At 46.8% G+C, this 25,308-nt stretch overlaps 1 long non-coding RNA gene across 1 annotated transcript; it reads left to right on the top strand.

Moving 5' to 3' along the window:
* The first annotated feature begins 3,477 nt into the window (after positions 1 to 3,477).
* Positions 3,478 to 17,318, top strand: LOC144322723 (uncharacterized). Its single transcript, XR_013388379.1, has 3 exons — positions 3,478 to 3,551; positions 16,366 to 16,510; positions 17,071 to 17,318. It is a non-coding gene; the product is annotated as an uncharacterized LOC144322723 (long non-coding RNA).
* The last annotated feature ends 7,990 nt before the right edge of the window (positions 17,319 to 25,308 follow it).

Below are 25,308 nucleotides of genomic sequence, written 5' to 3'. Positions count from 1 at the left end.
AATGCAATCACTGTGAAATTCTACCTGACTTTTTGCAGAAATTAACAAGCTTAACTTAAAGTTCAAATGGAAATGGAAGGGACTCAAAATCACAGAAACAATCTTGGTAAAGAATAAAGTCAGTGGATTCAAGTTCTCTGGCTTTAAAACTTACTACAAACCTACGGTAATTAAAACAGTATGGTACTGCTATTAAGTGAATGGAACAGAACTGAATTTAAAAAATAAAATCCAATATTTATGGTCCATTGATTTTTTATTCAAATGTTAAGGCACTTCAATGGGGAAGAGTCATCTTTTCAACAAGTGGTGCTGGCTCATTTGGCTACCCACATGCAAAAGAATAAAATTAGATCCCTATTTCACACCACACAGAAAAATCATAAGTGATCAAAGAGAGACTTACAAATTGGATGTCAACAGTATTATAAGCTTTTATAAGGATATTGTCAAGACAGTGAAAGACAACACATAGGCTGGAAGAAAATATTAGTAAATTATATAAATGAGAAGAGGATTGCATCAAAAATACGTAAGAACACTTACAATGCAAAAAATAAAAAAAAACAAATAATTTAAAAATGAGCAAAGGATTTGAATAGACATTTCTGCAAAGAAGACATATAAATGAGCAGTACACATATGAAAAGAAGCAGAACATTATTAGTCCCCAGAGAAATGCAAATAAAAATCGTAATGAAATAGCACTTAACATCCCACCAAATGGCTGTGATTAAAAAGACAGACAATCTCAGGTGTTGATGGGAATGTGGAGAAACTAGAACACACATTCATTGCCAGTGGGAATATAAAATGGTGCAAGCACTTTGAAAAACAGCTTGTTAGTTTCTAATAATGTTAAATATAGGGTTTTCATATGGCCCAACAATTGTACTTGTAAGGGTATATCCAAGTGAAATGAAACATACGTCTATACAAAAACTTGTCCACAAACATGCATAGCAGCATTGTTCATGATGGCCCCAAAGTGAAAACAATCCAATTTACATCAGCTAATGAATGGATAAACAAAATGTGGTACATCCATATGATCAAATGTTATTTGACAGCAATAAAATAATGAATTGCTGACATATGCTTCAATGTAGACAATTCTTGAATACACTATGCAAAGTGAAGGAAGCCAGTCACGGAGGACTACAGTGTATAAAACCATTTACATGCAATGTCCAAAAAAGGCAAATCAAAAGAGAAGTAAAGTAGATTACTGTTTGTTTAGGGCTCAGGTGGGGAGGTGAGGTTGGAGAGGCAAATGGTGACTGCTGATGGCTTCTTCTGGGGAGCTACAAGTGCTCTACAACCAGACTACGGTAACTATTGTGTAACTCTGCAAACATACTAAAGCAATTGAATGGAACACTTATTTATTTATTTTTTTTTGAGAGAGACACAGAGAGAGAGAGAAAGAGAGAAGGGGAGGGGCAGAGGGAGAAGGAGAAAGAATCTTAAGCTGACTCCACCCCGGCATGGAGCCCAGTGCAGGACTCAATCTCACGACCCTAAGATCGTGATCTGAGCTAAAAGTCGGACACTTAAGCGACAGAGCCTCCCAGGCACTGCTGTAATTTCTATTTTTTATCCCAATGTTGTTGTGGAACAGAATCTGAGTGGCATCGATCCATGTTCGGCCTATCTCTGTAAATGTTTCACGGATGTGGTGTGTGCTTCCTTTGGAATACAGTTCTTTTTTTAATGTAACGGCTCAAGCTGATTGAGGACATTGTTTGGGTCTTTGTCAGCTGTGCTGAGATTTTATCTTTTTGTTCTGTCCATTTTTGAAATACGTGTGCTAAATAAAGTCTCATCGATAATCATGGACTTAGGTACCGCTCCCTGAGGTCCCGTCACTTGTGGTTTGCACGCGTTGGGGCCATATTCACGTTTACCATGGATGTAACTCTGGGTCTCTGGTCTTTGACCAGCAGGTGATGTCATCCTTTGGCTCTCACTGTTTTCTTGGCCTTGTAGTCTATTTTGTCAGATATTTAGATAACTACACAACTACCTTTAGGTTCATATTTACTTACTATGAGATTTTAACTCTTCTATGTTCATTTCTTTGTCTTTTTGTCCTCAGTGTTTTTCTTGTATGTTCTTCCTTTTAACCTCAGATCTGTCTTTTAGTTGGTGGATTTAACCTATTTGCTTTTATCATAATTACTCACAGGAAAAAGCTCACTTCTGATATCTCATATTTTTAATTTGCTGAACCTCTTATTTCCTCCTTTTCATTTTTGTTTCTGCTTCCTGGTATATGAGCCCAGTTTTATTCTGCTGGCTTAAAGCTTCGGCATTTTTGCGTCTACAGTTGCCTTTATCTGCAGGCAAGTTCTCATGTGTATCGATCCTTCCTGATGTAAGCTCATCAATATCTGCGTTGTTTTCCTCACAAGGAAGTAAGTCACTGCACTTCCACATCTCTTGGTGCTCTCCTCCTGCACCTTTGATTTTGACACCGCCTACAGGCTGGATTTCCGGTTCTCTCACAGAATAAATGTCTCCAAAATGCCCTCTTTGTCACAATTCTCTAGGGCTTGAGTTCTCTTATTTTTAGTATTTTCCCCCAAGTGTTTTCTCACAAGAAGTGGGTCTCCCTGTGGCACACTACCAGAGACCTATTCGGGGGATTGCTTCTCTTATGCCTTCAAATTTGAATGACAGCTTTTCTAGAAATAATATTCTAGGTTCAAATCTATTTTCCTTTCATTATTTAAAAACATCACTCCGTTGTTCTTCTGCAGTCAGCACTGCTGCTGAGAAGTGGGAAGGCAATCTGGGCCCTGTTCTTTGTAGGTGAACTGCTCATTACTTGTGGAAGCTTTTAGAATATTCCTTTTGTATTTGGTCGTCTGAAATTTCACTATATTATATCTACATTAGCAGTTTTCCTTATCCTCTCCATCTTTTTAAAAAGTTCTATGAACTTTTTCTTTCTGGAAAATATGCCTGCATTGTTTTTCCAAATGTTTGTTCCACTCTGGTTTTATCAATCCCCCCTCCTGGAATTTCTATTGCCCAGATATTGGTATTTTTACTTTCATTTCCCTACTCTTTTCTTTCATATTTCCGATCTCTCCAGCCTCTCTTGTAGCCTTCTGGGAAAATGTCTCAATCTTATATTTTCACTCATTAATTCATTCTTCAGCTCTTTCTATCTTGTTATTTATCCTCTTTATTATGTCATGTTTTTATTGTTTGTGTTTTTTTTAATTCTTCACTACAGCTCTCAATTACAATAGTATCATCAAATATAGGAAAATAATAAACTCTGAAGGTAGTTTCCCTGTTTAATGGGAACTTGGTATTCTAAAATTTTGAAGTCAGAAATTAAGATAAATGAGAAACCACAAAATCTGTGCTAAATGGGCTTTGGAAAAAGTTTTGTGACATCATAATACCGCATTTGATGGGATTTTTTGGTCACAAGTGACAGAAACTCAATTCAAACTAACTTAAGGCTTACAAAAGTGAGGAGGGCATGTACTGGTTCACATGATGAGGACAGGACAGGCAGGGCCAGCGCGCCCTAGGTAAGACTGAAAATGCAGGTGGACCTCCCCTCTATCAGGGCTGGGGGCGGCTCCAGAGACGTGGTCTTCCAGGCCATCACTCAAGAAAGATTGTCTTCTCCTTGGGCTTCCACATGGGGCATTTTGGGGTGGACCCTAACTGCCTCTCACAATCCATATGCTCTCCACTGGTTCTGTCAGCCACCGACACGTAGTTCACACACCTTACAGTTCACCTACTGAAAGTGGGGTTTGTCTATTTGCAGAGTTTTGTGACCATGCCACTAACCATTTAGACTATGTCCATCACCCCAAAGGAACCCTTTGAGTCAAGAGTCCCTTCCCAGTACCTCTGACCCCCAGTAGTTTTGTTTCCCATAAAAATCCTTCCATACAAATCCTGCCCTGATCCAGAGCTGGTGTATCAACTCATTTCCCAATGACAAGAAATAGCTCAGTATCATTCTCAAGATCCCGAACTATGAATTCAGCCTCTGTTTATCCCTGTACTGGTCTCAGGCGGAGGCTCCCTCCAGGCTGTGGCTCTGGTCTGCCCGCTGGTCGTGGCCAGGCCTCCGCAGGGCCTCCAAGTCTTCTTGTGACAAGGGAGGGAGGGAGCACCTGCTGTCAAATGTCCCATGAGGACAACAGATAGATGCCACAGAGGGATTCTCTTTGATTCTTTGCACCAGCTGATCTGCAAGCTGATGTCTGGGGCTGGTGGCAGCAGTGGCATTGGCTGGGTTGTCATGTTGCCTCCTATTGCTGGGGTTAGTGAACACTCAGCTGCTTCCCCAGGTCCTGCCTTCTGCTTAGCCCCCACCCGGGGTCCTAACCCCACCTGTCAGCAGTCCAGATGCCCTCTGGTCCCCGCACCTGTGTGCACACCGGCCCCTGTGTGTATGCTGGCACATGTGCACACACCAGCACCTGTGTGCACCCTGGCACCTGCGTGCACGTTGGCACCTGTGTATACTGGCACCTGTGTGCATGCCAGCCCCTGCGTCCATGCCAGCACCTCTGTGCATGCTGGCCCTTGTGTGCACACCAGCCCCTGCATGCGTACTGGCCCTGTGTGTGTACAGGCCCCTGTGTGTGTACTGGCACCTGTATGCACCCCAGCACCTGTGCGCACCCCAACACCTGTGCACACCCCAGCACTTGTGCACACGCTGGCCCGTGGGTCATCTCCCCTGGCCTGTGGGTCATCCCTCCCGGCCTGCACAGTCTGTGGCTGCTCAGGGCACATGTCGTGGGCATGGAAGTCGTTAACCGAGTCAATCAGGAAGTGAGAGAACGTGGGAACGTATGAGACGGTGCTGTGGCTGTTGCCTGTGTTTTCAAGTATAGGAGTGGATGAAAATGAACACAGGTCAGCGACAGATCCAGAAGGGAATGAGTAACTCTTCCCTATTATTGATGATGTGTAAACAATGAAAGAGTAATAAAACTAACAATGTAACAGCAACAATGACTTTTATCAAGCACCCACCATGCCCCAAGTGCTGCCCTAAACCCTTGAAATTTGCTAATTTGTTCACTTTTTACAATTAGCATTGATTTGATAGTATGGTCTGCTGAGAAGTGTGTGTGCATGTGTGTGTGGAAATTTCTAGAAGGTTCTTAGCAATGGTCATCTCTGCATAACCATCAGTTGAGTTAGTGCTTGAAGTGCCTGTCTTAAAGTAAAAAGGAATTAGAGAGTCAGAGGTGAAATTGAAAAGAAAGATGATTTAAAAATTCTAATAGATTCTTTTTTTTTAAGATTGATTGATTTATTTAAGAGAGAGAGCACAAGGAGGGAGGGGCAGATGGCGAGGGAGGGGCTCCCCGTCAAGGGAAGAGCCTCCTGTGCGGCTCAATCTGGCGACCCTGAGATCATGACTTGAGCTGAAATCAAGAGTCACACGCTTTATTGACCGAGCCACCCACGTGCCCTCAAATTCTTGTAGCTTCTGACAACAGTTTCTTTCAAATGAGTGGAGGACCAGGGAGACGGTGATTTATTTTCACCGATAAAGTTGTTGCTCACATATGCTTGGCTCCCTCTTTGTGTGTGTGTGTCTCCTGTGTGTTTTGTGTCCCACGTGCCCACACCTGCCGGTCCTGCCCTAGAGGACAAGCAGCACTGGGGCGGAGGGAGGCCCAGCCCAGGGCGGTGGTGCCAGGCCTTGGCGAGCAGACAATCGGCTACCGCGCTCAGAACCCATGGCGGAGTCGAGTGGGAAAGCGAGCTACGTCCTCAGTCACGTTTGTGTGTGTGTGTGTGACAGATGGTGTTTTGACACCTCTGCACTGTCCTTCCACGTTGGTCACCGTAACTGCTCTCCCCGGCCTGGGGCAGGCGTGCAGGGAGGGCGGCCCGGGGTCCCCTCTGTCTTGGTGGTCGTGGGGCCGGGGCTTGGGGAGGAAGAGCGTCCAGTGAGCAAAGGGCTGGGCTCTGCTCCAACTGTCCCTGGACTTTCCCTTCCAGACTACACGACGCTCACTCCTACCACCTTCCCAGACACCTGCTGGGTAGGACAGTGGATGGCAAGTGTGAGCATCGTGGAGAAGGGGTGGCCCCTTGCGGACTGGCACCACCTCTGTCTGGGATAGAATGACACATGGGCGTGTCAGTCTGGTTCCCTTCTGTGTCCCTGGAGGAATTCTGGGCTCGTGGGACCGTGACCGTGTGCAGTCCTGGCTGATGCGCTGGTGGGGGGCCCCAAGTCTCGCTGGCGGGGGAGGGCTTGGTCAGTCTGAACAGGGCCACAGTGGGATCTGCAGGGACAAACCCTGGAAGACCACGGCCCCCCATCCCCCAGCAGCCTATGGGGATAGCCTCTGCCCCTTTGGGGTGGAGTCTTTCTGGAAGAGGCCTGGTTTGGGAACCTACCTTCCCTGCCCCTGCCCTTCCCGGGGCCAGAGCCCGCCTGACGTCTGTGGCCTGCTTCCCACACACCGAGTTTGGGGCAGTGGGAGTTCTCGGTGCCTGGGCCTGAATGTCTGTGTCTCCCCAAAGCCCTGCGCTAAAGCCCCGCCCTGCAGCGGGACTGTGTTTGGATGTGGGAGGTGATCCACCCGATCTTGCGGTTTGGGGTGGGGCTGCAACCCAGCCAGACTGACGTCCCCTAGGACGAGGAGGTCATACCAGAGCCGGCTCTTTCCTGGCTACTCACGCGCTGCAGGCGAGGGCACAGCGGGAAGGTGGTGTCTTCAGGCAGAGGGGAGACGCTTGGGCAGAAACCAGATCCGCAGCATCCTATCTTGGACTTGCAGCCTCCGGCGCTGTGAGAAGTCGAGTCTGTTTCTCAGGCGGCCCACCCCGGGGTGTCTGGCCGTCCGAGCAGACGGAGACGTTGTGGCCCTCACCCACGGCCCGCTGTGTGCTCATCATTCCCCCGTTGGGCACCCGCTCCCACCCGCCACCTGGAAAAGCGGGCGCCCGCCCCCAGAGCCAAGCTCTGCGGAGCATCTGGTTCCGATCCAGTCCCACGGGGAGAGATGGGCAGCGCCAACCCGAAACCGGGTGCTGCAGAGTCAGGAAGGCCCCGGGACCTGGTAGGCGCAACCAGAAGCGATGCCGCCTCGCTCCGCACCCGGCCGGGCACACGCGCCTCAGTCAGCTGGTGTGAGGGGTGCAACTGGAGTCTTACCCGAACCCACTTTATTTGGCAGGAGCAGGTCAGTCATCCTGGTATGTCAGTGGGAAGCCCACCCAGGGGTGACAGCGGCGGAGCGCCCCCAGAGCGCCACCTGCCTCGTGCCCCCAGCTGAGGCCGTCGCTCATGTGAACGCTTCCGTTGTAAGTGGTAAATAACCAGGGAAAAATCATTACTTTATGGAGCTAATGCACCGCATGAATACCTTCCCCAGAATATTTTCCAAAAATCTTTTAGGAAACGGGAATTTATGAGTAACCTTTCAGAATGGGAATAACTGAGGAGATGCCTCCTGGAGGTTAATTCTCTTTCAAGATTGTGGAATCTCGCATTCGGTGAATGAGGCTCAGATTCCAACCGCGTGATCTCAGGTGAAGCATTTAACGTGTCCGAACTGCAGTTTCTTCCTTCGCAAAATGAGAAAACGACTCACACTCGCTGTCTGAACGTGAATGGACACTTATAACGACCAGTGCTAAAACGTGTGGCACAATCTCTGCGAAGCGCCCGTGTGGGTGACCTCAATAATGCAACCGTCATGACCCACCTCTGGGCGCGTCCAGCCAGCCCACCTGCCATTCCGTGTGAGCCAGGCCAAGATGAGCAGGCATTTGTGTCTTTTGTCCTTAATTCTTTCTTAAAGGTGGAAATAATTGTAGCAATTTATTTCTCAAATAATGAAAAAGCAGTTTGTCATTAATATGTTGTTACTCACCATTTTAGAGAAGACTGTTACGGGCGTAGCAGAATGTAGAGAGACTTGGGCTAGAATTTTATCAGTGCCTCTTCCTTTCTCTGTTATCTTAGGAAAATTATTCTGCTTCCCTGAGCCTCCATTTCTGCATCCATGAAATGGACACCTTCGTACCTATTTGGCAAGGGTCCCGTCGGGAGTGGGGGAAGCTATTGAGGGGCAGCCTCCTAACAGGATCTGCAGGGTGTCTGGCCCCCAGCCAGCACTGGGTCTGTGATCTTGATATTTTCTGCTACTCAGAGCGACACGTTTGCATGGGCTTCTCACTTGGCTCTCTGAGATGTCAGACGTCAGGGAGGCGTTGGCCTTCCAATGGCTGGAATATTGCCTCATAAATTCGCTAAGGCTTTTGCAACGTTAGGAAGCCAAAGATATGCTTTAGCTAGAGCGAGAGGTCGATTTTACTAAACTTGAAGGCTAGAAAAAACTATTTGCTGATTCACTGTGTTTGCTGAAGAGACAGGCTTTCTGTGTTTCTGTGCTAAAGATTTATTCAATCTCTTATAGTTTAATTAAAGAACGCATGTTTGCAGCCCATTTGTGTGTGTGTCACTTTGCCTCTTTGTCTTTCCATACTTTCTAGGAGAGAGTATCTTTCTTGGGGGGAAAACTGTGTGCAGGCAACATTGCTGAGATGTTTTATACTTTGAACTTGACTTGAGGATATTTATGGCTGGCGCTCGGGTTTCAGGTAGTAGAAGGAGAGGCGGGTGGCCAATCCCAAGGCGGATCTGTTCAGGTCATTTGCTTCTTGCTGCCCACTTTTTAGCCCCCTCACCCCCACGAGGGTCAAATGGACCCTTGGGGAGTGTCATAGCCCTGGTTAAGATTTCCTTGTGCTCCTTGGCTGCTGGAGCAATTTGAGTGAGAGCTACTTTGCACATGCACGTGGCGCTCACACATGTAGACCATCAGAAGACTGCAAAACCCTGCCCTCCCTCTGTGCAGTTGCATCTGAGCAGGACCAGGATGATAAGGAACCCTCTCACCGCTGGATTGTTTTGTTCATTACCTCAGTGATGTATGTGGCTTGTTGTTTTTGTGCCTCAATGTGATGTTAGTACCTACAAAAAGGCAAATGTGTGAGAATGCTTTTAAAGCAAAATCCATTTTTGCAAAGGTAATGATGTTCTAAAATTGGAAAAAGTGCAACTCAAGCAAAAAGAAATGAAATAAACCCTAAAATGACTGAATTCTTCTTCTTTCTGGATTTTCTGAGCAGTTAAGTTTTTTTTTTTCAATGTGCTATCAGATTGCTTCCATTATTTAAGAATATTTTTAACACAGGAAAAAGTTAATAAGTTTCATATTTTATATTTCACAATGTTATCCAATCGTCTTCCGTTGTTCCAGATGTTGGCTTGCGCCGCGAAACCAGGCTTATGGTTTAAAATGGATCCTATAGAAGGATTCATTCCAAAGCCCCGAAAAAACGCTCAGGCTCTGCGAGGGCCTTGTATATTGTCACAGGAACCCTCTACAAACATGCACCCAGATTTGAACAGCACAGAACTCACTGGGAATGATGCGAGATGGAGACTTTTTAAATGTCATGTTGATATTTGTATAAATGAAGCCTTGGGGGTAAAGAAACTACGAGAAAACACTCAACTGGAATTTTACTTTGTGGCAGACCTGCATAAGCAGGCAGGTGGAAGCGTCCAGAAGGACTGGCTGGGCTCGTTGCTCTGTGTGTCTTGAAGAATGTCTATGTGAAAATGCCAGAAGAAAAATCTGTTGTTCTCTTGCAGGTGCAGACGGATTTCTGAACAAGCACTGTGCCCGTGTGCCCTCACATTCCTTGGCTCCCTGCCTCTCGGGGAGGACGGGGCAGGTGGTTTGTGACATCTATGGTTTCTAAACACCAGCAAAGAAGCCAGGAGAATGTTCTTTCTCCTTGGCGGGGTTGGAGGAGTAGCTGAAATGGCCACCGGCTCGAGAATGTTTAAGTGTAGGCCTGCCTGTAATTGGTCACCCAGGTTCAAGCTGATGTAGCACAGAGGTCCACTGCTCCTAGGTCTGACCAGGGGAGCCTGAGCAAAGGCAGATTCACAGCAGGCCGAAGTGATGCCTTGCAGACTGGCCCTGCCTCTAACAAGCTGTTGAGAGGAACCAGTGTCCATTTCCCTGTGTCCCTGGGGACCCCCACTCAGGAGACTTCTTGGCCCTTCCCTGGCTTTCTGCTTGGCCACAAGCTCCAGGGGACCCTCCTCTCTCCATTCTCTGAAACAACCACCCTCTCCTTGCCTCTATGACTCTTGTTTGTCTCTTCGGTGGCTTGTTGCTCAGTGGGGTCCTGGGTACTGCCAACCCAAGGGGGACAAGACAGCGCATCCTCCCTCCACAGAGACCCAATGATCCCCGGGGACTGAGAGCCCAGCCACTGGCCTCCACTTGTGCAGGCGTTTCCTGGGGTGGCTGTCACAAAGCACCACAGACAGCAGCTCAAACTGCAAGAATCTCCTGGCTCATGGCTCTGGAGCTGGAAGCCCAAGGTCAAGGTGTCTGCAGAGCTGGTTCATTCCAAGGCCAGGAGGGAGAGGATGTCCCAGGGCCTCCTCCAGTCTACAGTGCTCTTTGGCTTGTGGGCGCCCCACTCCCATCTCTGGCTTCATCTTCACGTGGTCTTCCCCCCACATGTCTGTCTCTGTCCACATGTCCAAATCTCCCCTTGTGGTGAGGACACAGTCTCACTGGGTCAGAGTCCACCCTAATGACCTCACCTTAAGTGGATCACGTGCAGGAACTACTTCCAAGTAAGGTCCATTCATAGGGACTGGAGCCAGGACTTCAACAGCTTTTGGGGGGACATAATTCAAGCTAGAACAACTTTCAGGGTTGTTGCTCTGAGCCTGGTGCACCTGTAGGGGCTTTGCAACACCTGATGGTGGCTGGGCACAGGGTCTGTACCCCAGGTACAGCTGTCCAGGGGAGAAGAGGCCGCACCTGTGTGAGGATCGAGGCCGGAGCTCTGCATAAGTCAGTGTCAGAGAGGATGGGGAACCTTGAAGGCAATCTGGGATCTCATAAGTCAATGGCAGTGACATCCAAGACCTGTCACAGATGTTCTCATGGCCACTGATACACCTCTTACTGCAACACGAATTACAGAAAAGTCTTCACTAAGGAATAGGGCACAGTAGCACCAAGACACATCCAGTGATTAAGGAGGGATGAGGCAGGCCTCCATCAGTTTTGCAAAAACAACTCTTTGCAGGATAGTGTGGAAAGTTGAAAGACACCTGATCCTGCTCTATCTTCTTGGGAAAATTGTTCCAGAAAAGAAAAAAATCCAGTAACACCAGAAGCATTTATTGTTGAGTCTAAGGATTATTACATAACTTGTAATTATAACTTATATATTGTGTAAAATAAATTAAAATGACTTTATTTATATAGTTAGGTTTCACTTGTTTTCAAGATAAAACATCAATAGAACTATTTTTTTCACTATTAGCTTTCATCCTCTTTTAAGGCAAGGAAGGCTTCATCTGTCTGGGAACAAATGTCCTTGAATGACCCTGATGTTCAGTCTCTCCCGTCACCTCCTGGGTTAAACTCAATCTCCTCCAAGAATGGTAAGTGATGTGTTATCTGGATAAGAATATAGGACACACCACAGAAGTTTTAATTTTGCTTCCTGTCATAATAGCTGGTATATAGATTGGCTTACATTTCACAGCACCAAGTATGGGATATGGATAGATTCCTTCAGCTGAAGATCCCAGATGGCTACCTGTCATTCAGCTCTTTCTGGAAGGAAATCCAGGTATGCGAAGTGTGATGACCAGGGCAGAATCATGGGATCTAAAACTTTGGAATTTTAATCTCAATTTAGATTTTGACATGCCCTCAGTTCTTCCATCAAAGGAATGGGGACAATATCAATATACAAGGGAATGGGGACAATATCAATATACAAGTGTCTCCTGTTACAAATAATGCAAAATTTAAAATCACCGCAAAATAGTTTCTGAAAACATTAAGACGTTAAAATAAAAACTGAAGGCACTGAGATAGTTTGTGAGAGGTAATGCCCCAAAGTGGAGGACTTCCTAGTGATCCAATGGCACTGGGATGAGAAATATCCTACACTCATCTGGGTAGTTAATGTTTGGTACCCATGTTACTCTAAATAGCTTGTACATTTATAAGCAATGGGGCAGAATGGGATGGAATGTGTAAAGAGTTAAAGTAGCCTTGATTGCATGCAGAAGAACAGTGAGCCAGCTGGGGCTGTGGGAGGAGCTCTGTGGTATCAGAAGGGTGATTCCCGAGGGAGGGATATGATTGGCTTGTTTGAATAATTCTGTGAGCTTCCAGGGACGTGAATCCCAATCCTGGGGAATGAAGAGGCACTGTGTTTGGTGCCTGAGGAGCATTGTTTGGAAGAGGACTGTGTCCATGGGAGCAGAATGGGGAGGGGAACACACAGTTAGGCCATTTGAGGCCCTCCGTGTATTGCCAGATGTCCAGGCACACAGATTCTTGGGCTTTAATTTTAGGTCTTATGTCATGGTTAAGAGCAGGGAGTGTGTCATTTCTGGTTACACAGAAGCCTGAGGCCACTGTGTTGGAATGAAATGGATAGAACGAGGAGAGAAACATGCATACGTAGTGTTCCTGGCCGGGCCACCCCAGCTAGTGTCTGGGAATTTTCTACGATTAATAGATTGGTGTTGACTAGGTAGGTGGGAAAGGGTGAGCAAAAGAAGTTATTCCTCTTGGGATGCCTGGGTGGCTCAGTTGTTGAGCGTCTGCCTTTAGCTCAGGGTGTGATCCTGGTCCTGGGATCGAGTCCCACATCAGGCTCCCTGCATGGAGCCTGCTTCTCCCTCTTCCTATGTCTCTGTCTCTCTCTCTCTGTCTCAAATAAATAAATAAATAAATAAATAAATAAATAAATAAGTCTTTAAAAAATAAAGCTATACCTCTTGCTTTGTTGGCTGGATTGGGCCTGAGCTTCCAGTTGGAAGCCTTCAGTGAATACATTGGGAAAAACTAGCATTAAGGGAGGTAAATAAAAGGTCCATAAGGGAAAGTTTGTATTTTTGGCAGAAAGACCTGGGTTAGGAGCTAGAACACTCAACTTCATTTCACCACAAGGAAAGCATTCATCCCTGAAGTCATGGGATGTTCCTGATCTAAAGGGGAAATCACAGCAATACCAGCCCACTTGTGAGAATAAAATGAGACAATAGATGTGCAAAACTATGAAATGCTTTTTGGATGGAAGATATTGTTGTTGATAAGACATTATAATTCATCCTTGGCTTCGATTGGTTTTATTGTGAATGTGAATAACTATTTTAAGTTAGTACTGGATGGTAGACTAAAAGAGATTTTCAAATGTCGTTTTGTTGTTTAAAAGAGTGCATATTTTGAGTGCTCTTTTAAAAAAACAAAAAGTAGAAATGATACACATTTTTATTTGGACTTTTTTTAGGAGACAGGTCATTTTAAAAATAAAGAGATGATCATCAAAATCAGACAAAGACATTACAAGAAAAAATACAGACCAATTTTTCATAAACACAGGTACAAAAAAATCCTCAGAATAATATTAGTAAATCAAATCCAACAATGCATACAATTATACACCCACAACCAGGTGGATTTATCTCAGTGATGCAGTCTCAACATTTGAAAATCAATTAGCACAATCCATCATATCAATGGGTTAAAGAAGAAAAATCATGTGATCATATCAATAGATGCAGAGAAAGCATCTGACAGAATCTAAAGCTCATTCATAATAAAAATTCTCAACACATCAGGAATATAGGAGCATTTCCTCACACTGATCTAGGAAATCTACAAAAAATCTACAGCTAATAATACTACTTAATTGTGAGAAACTCAAATCTTTCCTGCTGAGGTCAAGGAAAATATTGAAAACAAATGGAATTTGAAATTAAAAGCATATTCCCATTTACATTAGCATCCCTCCAAAATGAAATATTTAGATATAAATCTAACAAAATATGTACAAGATTTATATGAGGAAAGCTACTTTGATGGAAGACAAAAGTAGAACTAACTAGATGGAGAGATAGCTCATGTTCATGGATAAGGAGACTCAATATTGTCGATGTCATTTCTCCCCAACTTGATCTATAGATTCAATACGATCTAGTTAAAATCCCAGCATGTTATTTTGTGGATACTGACAAACTGATTCTAAAGTCCAGATGGAGAGGCAAAAGACCCAGAAGAGCCAACACAACACTGGAGGAGAAGAACCGTATAAGAGAACTGACACTACCCAACTTCAAGAAATTACTATAAAGCTGCTATAATCAAGACAGTGTGGGGGGAAAAAAGACAGTGTGGTGTTGGCAATGGAATAAGTAAATAGATAAATGAAACAGAATGGAACAGTGTCCAGAGATAGACCTTCATAAAATCATCTGATCTTTGAGGAAAGAGCAAAGACAATATGATGGAGCAAAGATAATCGTTTCAACAAATGAGGCTATATATCTACATGCAAAAAAATTAATCTAGACACAAGCCTTACACCCCTACCTAAAAATTAACTCAAAATGGACTACAATCCTAACTGTAAAATGCATAAAACTCCTAGAATATAAGAGAAGAGTGTCTAGATTCAACACCAAAGACACAATCCATTAAAAAAAAATTGATAAACTGCAGCTCATGAAAATGAAAAACTTCTGCTGTGAAAGGCAATGTTAGGAGAATTAGAAGCAAGCCTGGGAGAAAATATTTTCAAATGTTTTCAAGATTTAGCACATCTGTTAAAAGACTTGTTATCCAAAAGTATAGAGAACTTTGAAAACTCACCAATAATGAAATGAACAACCCAATTGAAATATAAGCAAAATCTCTGAACAGACTTCTCACCAAAGAAGATATACAGATGGCAAGTAAACACAGGAAAAAATGTTCAACATCACATGTCCTCAGGGAAATGCAAATTAAAGCCCCAATGAGAACCCACCGTGCACCTATCAGAATGGCCAAAATCCAGAACACTGACAATGCTGGTGAGGATGTGAAGCCACAGAAGCTCTCATCTACTGCTGGTGGGGATGCAAAATGGTGCAACCACTTTGGAAGATGGTTGGTGGTTTCTTACAAAACTAAACATCCTCTAACCATGAAATCCAGCAATTATGATCCTCGATATTCACTCAAAGGATTTGAAAACTCACATCCACACAAAAACCTTCACATAGATATTCATAGCGACTTTATTCATAATTGCCGAAAGTTGGAAGCAACCAATATGTCCTTTGGTAGGTGACTGGATAAATAAACTGTGGTGCATCCAGACACGGATTGTTATCCAGCATTAAAAAGAAGTGAGCTATCCAGCCATGGAAAAAACATGGAGGAAACTTAATGCATATCACTCAGTGAAAGAGGCCAATCTGAAAAGGCTGCCTACTGTATGATTCCAACTCTATGACCTTCTGGAAAAGACAAAACTATGGAGACAGTAAAAAGATGAGTTATAGCTAGGAATTGGGTTGGGGGGAGGGATGAACAGGTGGAGCACAGGAGATTTTTATGGCAGTGAAAGTATTCTGTGTGATGCCATTGTGGTGAGTATGTGACATTATACAACCCCTCAATTGCCCATGTCCTGTGATTGTAGACGTGTGGATGCCAGATGTAGGTCTGGCCTTCAGGGTGGCAGGCTAGCCCCTGTGAAGGGACATGGACTGCCCACGGAGCATTAGAGCTGTCAGGTTGTCTTCATGGGGACCTGGGCTTTGGGCAGAGTCGGCCTGCCAGCTGCACCTCCAGGGCTGGAGTGTGGGTCTTGGAATCAGTGGCTTCTTGTTGGATCTGGGGTGGGGTGTGGTACTCATTTGGTGGCTTGCTGCGTCCAGGGACAGGCACTGTTGGTCCTGCCACCCTGTCAGTGCCTGGTGCAGAGCCGCACAGGTGTGGGTAGTGACCTGTGTGAGGGTTTGCAAGTACTCATGAGGTAGAGGCTCCCACCTAGCAGCTGGTGGCCTCACGCGGGGTTGGAACCCGGGAGGGTGCAGCAAGGCCAATGCAGCAGTGAGTTCAGCCTGGCAGCTCCCATCCTCTGCTGTCTCCTGCAGCCTGGTGGCCCTGGGCTGGGGAGAGGGACCCCTGTGTTCACAAGCTCCAGGAGCTCTACTTGCCTTCCCGGAGTCTCATCCGGGACTCCAGTAGACCCGTGAGTCAATGCCGAATAAGGCTCTCCAGCCTCGGCTCGAGGACACTCCCATAAATCAGTGCACAGCCCTCACTCTGGTGGCTGGAAACCTCCTGGAGCAGGTGGAGTGGCCACCCCCGTCCTCAGGCCCCCAGCCGCTCAAACGGTGCCAGATCAACACATGCACAGAGACGATGCCTCTCCTTTACTAATGCACACTGAGCGCCTCTTCCACAAAAATAAGGAGACACTTTGTCTTTGTGTCTGTCATCCCTACAGATGCACTCTGCGTTTGCTGAACTGCTTACCTGCTCACTTGTACCTGCTCATGAGCTGCCAAACATGGGGGTTCCCACTGCTGACGAGGTTGTGGACTCCCATGGAAGATGGAAGTGCCCCAAGAAACTAGGGTACCCACAGTCAGGTGACACACGTGATTCCTCGAATGCCTATCCTGTACAAGGCGCCCTCCATGGGTCTCAGAAAGCCAGCTCAGCTGCCTGTGGTGCCACAGAAGCCGGGAGGGCACCTGGCCTGGGCTGGCCTGCAGTTGGGAGCCATCCCCTCGCCACACCGGCTCCTCCTTGGGCCAGGTGTCTGCATTCCTCAGTTTCAGGCCTCCTTCCTCCTCAGTTGGGCCCTCCAGCAGTTTCTCTGGCTCCTCTTGCTCTCCCTTTCCTGGAGTGCCCTCCTCTGTGAGTGCCCCTGCAGACAGAATGGAACCAGCACAACAGGGATGCTTTGCCCGAGGCAGTCCCCTACCCAGCTTCACCTCTTCCTGCTCCATCAGGAGCCCACAAGCCAGTCCAGAGATGGTGTGGATGGTGAAGCTTACAACTCCCTCCCCTCCTGTAGGGAGCCCCAGACAGCCCCGGCTCTCTCATCTCTCTTCCTGCTTGTATGGGCCTCAATTTCTGTCTTTGGCCCTTGAAAGGTTATCAGTGGAAATAGGAGGTCACAGAATCCCACACACCTTTCTAACAGGTGGAATGAGTAGCTCTTCATCTAAGGACCTGAGTACTGGAACACCCACGGCCCTCCATCTTCATTCGAGGACCTTTGAGGGGCGCCTGGCGGCTCCGTCGTTGGAACATCTGCCTTCGGTTCAGGTCATGATCCCGAAGTCCTGGGATGGAGTCCCACGTTGGGCTCCCTGTTCGGCGGGAAGCCTGTTTCTCCCTCTGCCCCTACACCCCCCCTGGCTCATGCACTTTCTTTCTCTGTGTGTCCCTTTCTCAAATAAATAAATAAAATCTTTTTTTAAAGACTCCTTGAGAAATTAGTCTACTTGAAAATGAGTTTAAGGCATTTCATGTATGTCTATTTTCATGGCATCATTCCGTGATATCCTTCTTCCCACCTCAGCCAAACCCCCTGAGGGCAGAAATCATTCATGCAGGTATATGTTATCCCCCCATATGGCTGGTGTGATGTATATTACTACGAACATAAATAAACTTTATTAAGACAGAGCTCTGAAAATGGGACAGTCTCCCCAGTTTTACTCACTCTGATAACCAGAGTATTAATGTTAATATTCTGTGTGGCTGAACACATCCAGCTATTTATTTGTTAATAGTGTTTGCAGGAGCTCTTAGGTTCTTTATTAAGACAGAAGGAATTTGTTAAGGTTGCCTGAAAACAACTCATCTAATTTATATGTATATCTTTAAATTTTATTTATATTTTTATATTATATATATATTCATAGATATATGTAAAACAGACAAGAAAATATGGATTGGCTCACTAAGGAAACAGTGCTAAGTGACCTGGAATCTGTTCCCTATGTCCTAGTCTTGTCTCTGCTAGTAACCAGTCGGTTGGGAAAGTTATCTTGTGGCCTTCAATCTTCTCCTCTTTCTTTTTTTTTTAATTTTTATTTATTTATGATAGTCACAGAGAGAGAGAGAGAGAGAGGCAGAGACATAGGCAGAGGGAGAAGCAGGCTCCATGCACTGGAAGCCCGACGTAGGATTCGATCCAGGGTCTCCAAGATCGCGCCCTGGGCCAAAGGCAGGCGCCAAACTGCTGCGCCACCCAGGGATCCTTCTTCTCTTCTTTCAAAGAAGAGAGTCCCAGTAGAAATGTTGTAAGGTCATGAAATGAACCTCTATTCAAAATGGTAGCAGGTCCTTAGTAAGCTCTTGAGGAACAAGGGCAAGACTTCAGCTCTGAGTCCTGCCTCTCTGAGTCTCTTACTGGGACCGAGGAGCAAACGACTTACTTCCTCAGGAGCCCCCCGCCTCTCCTCCACCCAATGGAAACAGGAATATCTGCTAATGAGATGTGGGCCGGCGTTCTCGGGATGGGAAATATGACAGCAGACGATAGCCATCTTTACAGAGCGCCTAGTGGGGGTTCAAGCACACAACAGGTGAATCGATATTTCCAGATCAAAATTCTAAATATCTATTGAGGGATTACATTGTTAGCTCTTGATGGATTTTCATGGGGTGCTGTTTAGATCCAGGGGATGTTGGTGATGGTGAAAGACAGTCTCTGGGAAGCCAGTGGGCTCATGGGGGGCCCCTGGAAGTTCCAGACTTCACCCTGTGGGCAATCGAGCTTATTCTGAGACATCTGAAGTGCCAGCCATGATTCCTGGATGCTTTCCAGCCATTGTGGGGGACCTTGAGTTACCCCCAGAGCAGGGCAGGTTGTCAAGAGTGTCTCTTCTTTGCCCAGTTTTGAAAATGATGTCTCTGAGGACTTAGGGTCCAACTTGCTGTGCCCGTGACCAACTCACACTCAAGCCCCAATGTCTTCCCCCCAGCCCCAGAAGGGCCTCTGCCTGTATCCTGTGAGGTGGCCTCCGGCTCGCCCATCTCAGCGTGTCTCCAGTTGGTCTATGATCCAGTGATAGGGAGGAAGGCAGGAAATGCAAACACTGCTTCTGAAGCCAGTGGGCAAGATTGAGAGGGAGGATGGAGACATGCTTTGATGCCAAAATTGGAGAATCCCCTGCAGGTACGGTGCGGGCTGAACATGTAGGGTTTGGGTAAACTAGAAAGTGGAACTCCCAAGGTCGAGATGGGCTTGATTTCACAGGAAAAGCCAAGCACAGTCTTGTTAAGTGTGTTTGTGTCTATTCTAAAGCAGTTTTCAATTAATTAAGTAATTATTAGTTTCAGGGGTAGAATTTATGATTCATCTGTCTTGTATCACACCCAGTGCTCATCGCATCACGTGTCTCCTTGATGCTCGTCCCCCAGTGACCCCGTCCCCCCACTCCCACCCTCCAGCGACCCTCAGTTTGTTTCCTAGAGTTCAGTGTCTCTTGTGGTTTTTCTCCCTCTCTGATTTCATCTTGTTTTGTTTTTCCCTCCCTTCCACCATGTACATCTGTTTTGCCTCTTAAATCCCACATGTGAGTGAAATTATATAACTATCTTCCTCTGACTGACTTATTTCACTCAGCATAATGCCCTCTAGCTCCATCCCTGTCACTGCAAATGGCAAAATTTCCCTTCTTTATGGCTGGGTAATAATTCACTGTACTGACAGGCCACATCTTTATACACTCACCTGTCCACGGACGTCGGGGCTCTGTCCACTGTTCGGCTCTTGTGGACACTGCTGCTAGTTTTATAGCACTGCATGTCTATTTCCTCTTCCTCCCTCCCTCCCTTCCCGTCTATACCATGCTACTCCGTGATTAACCTGCCTGCATAGACTGCGTTTTCTAAGGCCATCAAATGTCTGTACAAAATCTGCTCGCTAACGATAGTCTGGCTTTTAAGAAAAGCAAATGCATGGGATCCGGAGCATCTCTGCTGAAGCTCATGGGAGCTCCTCTGGGATGACGGGATGGCGAATCGGCGCCTCCTCCTCCCAGGGCCATGCTGTGGGTCTTTAAAAACTCTGGTTAGCCTCCCCTTTTCTCATCCGTTCTTTGGTCATATATTCTGCTTCTCACGTTTTATTTGTATTTGGAAAATGAAGCTGATGAATTTGTTTCATGGTTCTTATTGGTCACACATTGTCCCTCAGGGTCCTCCCGTCGGGCTGGAGAGACACCACATCAGCGCTGGCCGTGGAGTGAGGAGCCGCGGGGCCACCACCACGTGCCACGACCCGGCACAAAGGGACACCTGCCAGGCAGCATGGGGGTCAGGAGCCCAAGACAACAGGGCTGCCGTCGCAGACTTGGGGGTCTTGCGTGTGGGCACCATCAGCATTCCCCAAACACAACCTTTGTAATCTCACAGAAATGGTCCAGAATTCTTGTTCACAGTAGTCGGGTTTACTTGCTTGGCGGTCACTGCCCCTCCCCCTCTGAAAATTGGGTGAACCTCCCCATCCCTGCTTGCGCATGGGCCTGACTTCCAGGGTCACCTTCCACTTGGCACAATGAGAGCTGACGAGTCCCAGCGGGCCTGTGTGAGCTAGCTGGGGATGCTGCGAGATGGAGCTTCAGCTAGGGGATCGGGAGACTGGGGCACCCCCGACTTTGCTGAGGAGGGCTGCTCCCCGGCCTATGTCTGCTAAATTCTCTGAGTCTCACTTTCCTGCTATTTATTTATTTATTTATTTATTTATTTATTTATTTATTTATTATTTTATTTATTCATGAGAGACACACACACACAGAGAGGCAGAGACATGGGCAGAGGGAGAAGCAGGCTCCCTGCAAGGACCCCAACACGGAACTCGATCCTGGGTCTCAGGCTCAGTACCTGAGCCCAAGGTAGATGCTTAACCACTGAGCCATCCAGGTGTCCCACTTTCCAGCTTTTTAAAGAGGTTAGCAATGCCTGATGTTCCTTCCCCTGGAGGTTATGGTAAGTAAGGGTCAAAATAAAAGTGACAGGGGTGGGAAGACTGCTTTGTAAACTGTATGAACTGTGTAAATATAAAATAGTATCTCTTTTTTTTCATATCAGCACATACAGACATTCTTACTCCTAGAGTCCAACCCGAGCAATCTGAGAATCTGCTTCAACTTTATTTATGTGGGAAATGTAGATTCACTTTCTGAAATAACTGGGAATTGCTTCATTCTCATAACTGGGGCCCCCATATGACTGCTTCCTCCAGGAAGTGTTGGGAAATGCAGGGTTTATCTGACTGGCATATGTATGTATCCCCGGGAATCCGGGGCAGGTGCGTCTCCTGCCCTGCCATAGAGAGGCCGTCTTGGGGAAAGTTATATATAGACTGGAAGGCTATTAGCAACGATCATGCTTATTTTGGTTCACGGTGCCATTGGAGGACCTGCTCTGGTTTTTCCCTGTGAGCAGAGGATGGGATGTCCCCCTGCTTGGGGTTTGAAGCAGCTTTCGATCCTGGCCGGGTGGTGACAACGTTCTTACATGAGGCAGTAAGATCAATAAAAAAAAAATGCCACTTGTTCACAAAACATTTTTTTTTTCTGCAAAGTTGTAAGCTTTTGTACCTTTAGCAAAGTACAGATCTTCTTTCTTCGCTGAACTATATAGTTTTGTGGGGTTTCTTTTGGGAAGGGTGTCTGTTCATGTGAGTTAACTATTAATACTTGACCTCACACTGTCTGTACTTACACATAGATTTGAGTGAATGTTTTTGAAGCTGTTTAAAATAACATTTAATTATCTCTGGTTTCCCTATTTTATTTTATGAATAGTTTTTCTTAGAATTCTACGTGAAGAAAATTGCACATGTACCCATCTTACAGTATTGAGCAAGATGAATCTTTTGTTTCTGGCCACCAAGATATATTTTATTTTGAGGTGCCTGGGTGGCTCAGTTGGTGAAGTATCTCTTCGGCTCAGGTCATGATCCCAGGGCCCTGGGATGGAGCCCCATATCAGGCTCCTTGCTCAGTGGGGAGCCGGCTTCTCTCTCTCCCTCTGCCCCTCCTCCACCTGGGCTCTCTCTTTCTCTCAGTCTCTCTTTTTCAAATAAATCAATCTTAAAAAAAAAAAGATATATTTTATTTTAGCTAAATTCAATTTACTTGGGAAGGAAGATTGTTTTAACCTCAGCGCTTTAGTTATGAGCCTCTGACCATATGATATTTGTATCAGTCAGGGTTCTCCAGAGGAACAGGAAAGAGAGAGAGACAGAGATTGAGAGATTTCAGGAATTGGCTCATGAGATGGTAGGGGGTTGAGGATTATGAAGTCTGTGGGCTGGCAGGCGGGAGACTCGTGGGTTCTGCAGTCCCGAGTCTGAATTCCACAGGGCAGTGGGTGGGAAACTCAGGCGGGGTCTCTGAATCTGCAGTCTTGAGAATTCCTTCTTTGAGAAACCGCCGTTTGCCTTCAATTGATTAGATCAGGCCCACCACACAACAGAGGGTGACCTACTTTGCTCAGAACCTACTGATCTGGATGTTAATCACATCTTAAAGAAACCTTCACAGTGACATCTAGACTGGTGTTGGACCAAATAACTGGGCACCATAACCTCGCCAAGTGGACATACAATTAGCCATCACGAAGGCTAAAGCAGCGTTTAAAAAACCCAGTCACATTACTAAAATTTCAGCAAGGGCAGGTTTATGCCATGTGTTCGTTACAAGCCAGCTATCTGTGTCTGTTTTCTCCCAGAAGAAAGAAAAAAATGATCACATTGTGATTTTATGTGCCAGCAACAATTTGGACTGGCTTGTCATAATCTTGTTTAGGGAGACACACTGAAGCCATATGCAAGGTTGTTACATCTTAGACTCTGAAGTAAGTGCTTTCATTGTGTTTTTCTGTTTTGATTATGTGCAGCACAAAAGTCTTGCACACGTAGAAACTTACTGGAAAATGAATGGTACCGTCACTGGTGCATATCCTTATCTGGGAACAGGCTCTCAGAAAACACCCAGAACTAGCTCATTGCCCCTAAAAGGTCAGGCTGCTTTTAGGGAATTAGCAAAACAACAGAAAAACAAGGCTTCAAAAACCCAAACCAAAAAAAAAAAACCTTCCAAATCTCGCCAAAATGCTTTACCTGTAAAACTTTGCCAAAATATGACACTAGCCTATTCTAAAACCAGCTCAACTTTGACGCCAGGTCTGGGAGACCTTAAAGTTTGGGGAGTGTGTTGTGGTTTTGTGAAGGCGTCAGAGCCCGAATGGTGGGCCCAGCACCCGGGAACATGCGTCTGTAAATGCTGCCCAGCAAGATAGGGTTGCACAGATCAGGATCCCATAGACCCCTAGCTGGGGACACTTTGGATTTTCCTGGAGAGCCCCACCCTCTCCTCAGAGGTGTTGTCACATACAAATCTTCCCCATCAAGATGAAGAGCTGCTCCTAGGAACCTGCTGTGGGAACCCCCGGGCCCAGAGGGCTTCACTCTTAGAGGGACTTCTGGGCCTGAATGGGCCCGAGGGCAGCAGCAGAGGCTGCGCATCAGGAGGCCGTACCCAGGGCTTGTGCTGTCTCTGTGACTGACAGGTGGATAGGCCTGAGGGGACAGCGAGGAGTCAGGAGACACAGTGCCAGGGGTGTATGTGGCCTCAGGCCGGGACCACCGCAGGGATGCCAATAAGGCTCGGTGTCCCCATGCCCCCCAGGATGGCCGTGCCCAGGGCTGGCACAGAGCTGCCGAGAGCTTGAATCGATTCTCCTATCCTAAAAACCTGGCCCAGTCCCCAAATGTGTATGCAGCTATACCTTCTAAATGACCCAAAGGTGCATGATGAGTGGCCTGCGGAAACTCTGTGAAAGTCCTAACAAAAAAAAAAAGAAAGAAAGAAAAAAGAAAAGAAAAGAAAAAAAAGAAAAGAAAAGAAAAGAAAAGAAAAGAAAAGAAAAGAAAAGAAAAGAAAAGAAAAAAGAAAAGTCCTAACAGTTCTGGAGACTGTAGGGGGGGAGGGACGGGCGGGGGGGGGAGGGGTGCCTTTCTAAAATTGCCAATTCTCTCAAACTGAATTGAAATAGAGTAAACTCTATTTCTGCACCTCTGCACTCCCTCACTGAGCGTAGGAATCAAAGAATCTTCTGTGATTTGTCCCTGAATTTCATTACCCTTTTTTTTTCAGATCCTGAAATTAAATTTGTTCCCAACTAGTTAATAATCAAAATGTATTTCTTAACCTGTGGCGGGCGCTGTGTTAGGGCGTCGTGTGTGGAGAGTAGCAGGCTATGGGAAAATTAGAAACTACGGTTCTAATCTCTCCAAGAGTGTGTGATAGTACAGCTTAGGTCGGGGTGGGAGGGAAACCGCACGTGCTCGTGTGTGCACACATGTGCAGGTACAGGTGTACTCGGACATACATGCACGTGTGCACACAGACATGCATATACGCATGCAAACGCACATGTGCACACAAGCACGTGCTCACACGCACACATACGAAACACCTGAGAACAAAGTCGGAGAATAGTAACAATCTACTCACCGTGTGGCACAGACTGTTCGTGCTTTAAGGAGTTCAGAGAATAACAAGCTAACGCCATTTGAGATGATTTCATCTGGGCCTCACGGAGCCACTTCTAAAGGCAAAGAGTAAGTCAGAAATGTGGGTCGCACGGGGCAGGGGCAGGGGCTGTCCCCGGAGGACAGGCAGGGGGCTCTCTGCTAACCTGGGGCAGGGACAATGCAGGCGCTGGGGGGGCCGTGCTTGGGGCGCTCTGGGTGGGTGCACCCTGCAGCGGGGAGCCGGTGTGCGTGGGGCCCGTGCCTGCGGAATGCTTGCCCCGTCCTCCGTCCCCCTCCTGGATTTCGTTCCCTTGCTCCACAAGCATATTAATTCCTTTCTAAAGCTATTAAAGGAAAGCTGTTGAGCGTCTTAGGAAGACTCACAACAACCAGTCTTAAAAATAGCTGCACTTCTAGAGAGCTTTACCGTGCTCTTGCCCTGGTTCCTTCCCCGCCATCACTCGAGGGCCAGGATCCAGCAGGGAGGAACGTCGTGGACACTCCGGCCCATGAGAGGAGGAGAGGACTGCGGTCCCCCAGGCCCCCCCAGGAGTGCCGGGCGACCAGTGCCCAGCACGGCGCCCTGGCCCTCGCCCCTGCGTGCAGCCTCCCCAGCGGCTTGGTGGCATGCAGGGGGCGGGGAGTGGGATGGGGGGCTGGGGGCAGGGGGGCCCGAGGGCCAGGGGCCCGGGGCCCGGGGCCTGGGACCGGGTACCTCTAGGGGGGCCTCCAGCAGCGCATATGGCTCTGTGCTGTGCCCCCTCCCCAGCGCTCATGGTTACAATAGCACATCTTCCAGTTTTTCTCCCTATTCTTTAAAAACAATTGGTCTTTAAGTTTAATTTCCAGCAAGTGGAAGCCTTGGCCTCCTGGTCAAACCAT

Source organism: Canis aureus, chromosome 1 (genome assembly GCF_053574225.1).
Source record: "Canis aureus isolate CA01 chromosome 1, VMU_Caureus_v.1.0, whole genome shotgun sequence".
NCBI lineage: Eukaryota > Metazoa > Chordata > Mammalia > Carnivora > Canidae > Canis > Canis aureus.
Note: the sequence above shows the minus strand (reverse complement) of the source record. Positions and strands in the feature narration are given on the sequence as shown.